The sequence below is a fragment of the Vitis riparia genome, chromosome 16, assembly GCF_004353265.1.
Source record: "Vitis riparia cultivar Riparia Gloire de Montpellier isolate 1030 chromosome 16, EGFV_Vit.rip_1.0, whole genome shotgun sequence".
NCBI lineage: Eukaryota > Viridiplantae > Streptophyta > Magnoliopsida > Vitales > Vitaceae > Vitis > Vitis riparia.
The window spans coordinates 8,004,316-8,007,943 of record NC_048446.1 but is presented as its reverse complement, the minus strand read 5'-3'; the positions used below and the strand labels follow the sequence as shown (position 1 = coordinate 8,007,943).

At 36.7% G+C, this 3,628-nt stretch overlaps 1 pseudogene; it reads left to right on the top strand.

Annotated features, from left to right (window-relative positions):
- Nucleotides 1-625: 625 nt before the first annotated feature.
- LOC117933221 lies at nt 626-3,229 on the top strand (annotated as a pseudogene).
- The last annotated feature ends 399 nt before the right edge of the window (nt 3,230-3,628 follow it).

Here is a 3,628-nt window from a genome sequence, read left to right as displayed (position 1 = left end):
TGTTGATGTTCCCAATGCTCCATTCAAACCACCAATTGTACAGGTGTACCCTCAATGCCTAGTGACAATAGATACATGTCCTGCACTAGCTCCTTTGTCATCTGATCCTTCCAGTGATCTCGACCTTCCCATTAGCCTTTGAAAAGGTAAACGACACTGCAAATCTACCTATTCCATTGCTAACTTTGTGTCTTATGATCACCTATCATCTTCCTTGAGTGTTTTTGTGGCCTCTATAGATTCTATTTCAGTACCTCAAACTGTTACAGAGGCCTTGATTCATCCTGGTTGGAAGAATGCAATGCTTGAAGAAATCCATGCATTGGAGGACAATCATACATGGAAACTTGTTGATTTGCCTCAAAGAAAGAAAGTTGTTGGCTGCAAGTGGGTCTTTGCAGTAAAAGTTAATCCTGATGGCTTTATGGCAAGACTGAAAGCCAGGCTTGTAGCTAGAGGATATGCTCAGACATATGGAGTAGACTATTCTGATACTTTCTCTCCAGTTGCCAAACTGAATTCAGTTTGACTATTTATTTCTATTGTTGCTTCCCAACAGTGGATGATACATCAGTTAGACATCAAGAATGCTTTTTTTCATGGTGATTTAGAAGAAGAAGTCTATATGGAGCAACCTCCTGGGTTTGTTGCTCAGGGGGAGTATGGGAAGGTTTATTGTCTAAAAAAAGCTCTCTATGGATTGAAGCAGAGTCCCCGTGCTTGGTTTGGAAAATTCAGTAAGGAGATTCAAGCATTTGGCATGAATAAAATCAAGAAAGATCATTTCATTTTCTACAAGAAATCAGTAGCAAGTATCATACTTCTTGTGGTTTATGTCGATGATATAGTTATTACAGGAAATGATCATGCAGGAATCTCTGATCTTAAGGCATTCATGCATTCCAAGTTTCATACAAAGGACTTGGGTGAACTGAAGTATTTCCTAGGGATAGAAGTATCAAGGAGCAAGAAAGGGATCTTCTTATCACAAAGGAAGCATGTACTTGATCTGCTTGAAGAGACTGGTAAGATAGAAGCAAAGCCATGTACTACCTCGATGGTTCCTAATGTACAACTTATGCCAGATGATGGAGATCCCTTCTACAACCCTGAGAGGAATTGGAGAGTGGTTGGGAAACTGAATTATCTCACCATGACGCTACCAGATATTACATATGCAGTAAGTGTTGTTAGTCAATTCACATCTGCGCCTATAGTAAAGCATTAGGCAGCTTTAGAGCAGATTTTGTGCTATATGAAGAAGGCTCCTAGTCTAGGCATACTATACAATAGTCAGGGACACACTCGTATTGAGTGTTTTTCTGATGCGGATTGGGCAAGTTCTAAGTTTGATAGAAGATCCACTACAGGTTATTGTGTGTTCTTTGGTGGGAATCTACTGGCTTGGAAAAGTAAGAAGCAAAGTGTTGTATCCCGCTCAAGTGCGTTATCTGAGTATAGGGCCATGGCATGGGCTACTTGTGAAATCATATGGATACATCAACTCTTATGTGAAGTGGGAATGACGTGCACAATGCCAACGAAGCTTTGGTGTGACAATTAAGCTACTCTTCATATTGCTATGAACCCAGTCTACCATGAAAGAACCAAACACATTGAGGTCGATTGTCACTTCATTCGTGAAAAGATTGAGGAAAATCTAGTCTTTACTGGCTATGTGAAGAATGGAGAGCAACTTGGGGATATTTTTACAAAATCTCTAAATGGAACACAAGTTGAGTACTTTTGTAACAAGCTGTGCATGATCAACATCTATGCTCCAACTTGAGGGGGAGTGTTAGCTGTATATATCTGTACTTACCATATATAAGTTGTTTTCTTTCTCGTAGGCTGATTCTTAGGGATATTACCTTCCTAACTTAGGATTCTTAATTGTATATATATGTGTATTATTCCTCTAATCAATACATCGTAATTTTCTCCAAATACCTTTGTTGATTTACACTTCCTAAGCTTAACAATCTAATAATTGTATTATTTTCCTTACAGGTGTATCAAAAAACAAACTGGTTACAGGTGACTTTCTACTTACTCATACTTCCTTTTGATTAAGGATTAGTAAGAGAGAAAAGATTACTATTTAATTCTTTTTGCATTTATTTAGAAAACCCTTTGTTTTCTTTTCTAATCACATGCAGCAATAATCCTTAGTTTCTGTCTTTTTGTGCTTCTTGTCATCACACTCTATCATGTGTATAGCTCAGACAAATTAGAAAGAGAGAATACAAAAAAGTTAGAACAGTTTTTAGAAGACTATGAAGCTCTCAAGCCCTCAAGATACTCCTATGTTGATGTTAAGAAGATTACAAATCATTTCAAGGAAAAATTGGGTCAAGGCGGTTATGGGACTGTGTATAAAGGAAGGCTTTCCAGTGATGTTCTTATTGCAGTAAAGATCCTAAACAATTCAAAAGAAAATGGAGAAGAGTTCATTAATGAAGTGGGAACAATGGGTACAATCCATCATGTCAATGTGGTTCGCTTGGTTAGATTTTGTGCTGATGAAGTTAATCGAGCTTTAATTTATGAGTTCTTACCAAATGAGTCTTTGGAGAAGTATATATTTTCAAAATCTGTCAAGGATTGTTCACTTAGGTGGGAGACGTTTCAAAATATTGCTTTAGGCATAGCCAAAGGAATTGAGTATCTTCACCAAGGTTGTGACAAAAGAATTCTCCATTTTGATATCAAACCTCATAATATTTTGCTTGATCAAAACTTCAATCCAAAAATCTCTGATTTTGGTCTAGCCAAATTGTGTTCCAATGAACAAAGTGCAGTTTCAATGACAGCAACAAGCGGGACCATGGGCTATATTACACCAGAAGTATTATCAAGGAACTTTGGAAATGTGTCATATAAGTCAGATATTTATAGTTTTGGAATGTTGCCACTGGAAATGGTAGGAGGAAGGAAGAATATTGATGTCACAATGAAGAAGGCTAACCAAGTATACTTCCTAGAGTGGGTTTATAACTAGTTAGATAAGGGGGAAGAGGTGTGTATTCGAATTAAGGAAGATGGAGACATTAAAATTGCAAAGAAGCTAACAATTGTGGGACTTTGGTGCATTCAATGGTGTCCAATAGATTGCCCTTCCATAAAAGTTGTGATTCAAATGTTGGAAGGAGGAGACAAGTTAACCATGCCACCCAACCCATTTGCTTCCATAGATTCAACAAGAACAAACATTAGAAGGCGTAAATAATCTCTTCAACAAGAGTTGGCAGTCATCTTAGAATTAATAGAGTGAAAACTAATTTATCCTTTTTATTATTATGAGCATGCAGTCTAGATATTGACCATGTTGTACTCATTCATCCATGTAAGGTTATTGTTGCTATTTAGATAATATTGGTTGTCAGAGAGATTTTTTCCTAAACAAAAATATAATAAATGGATAGGAGAATTAATAAGTGGCTTTAAGAGAATTTATGGATTGGCTTTATATCGAAGGTACTTCATAGGAAAAATTATCACGATTTGTAAAGAAAAAATGACAGTTGGAGACTTAAATGGTGGATATGCAAGCATGATAACTTATATTTTGTTCTATATCTCCATGAATCAAGGAACTTTTACTTGAATTGTATCGTTTGGTCTATGT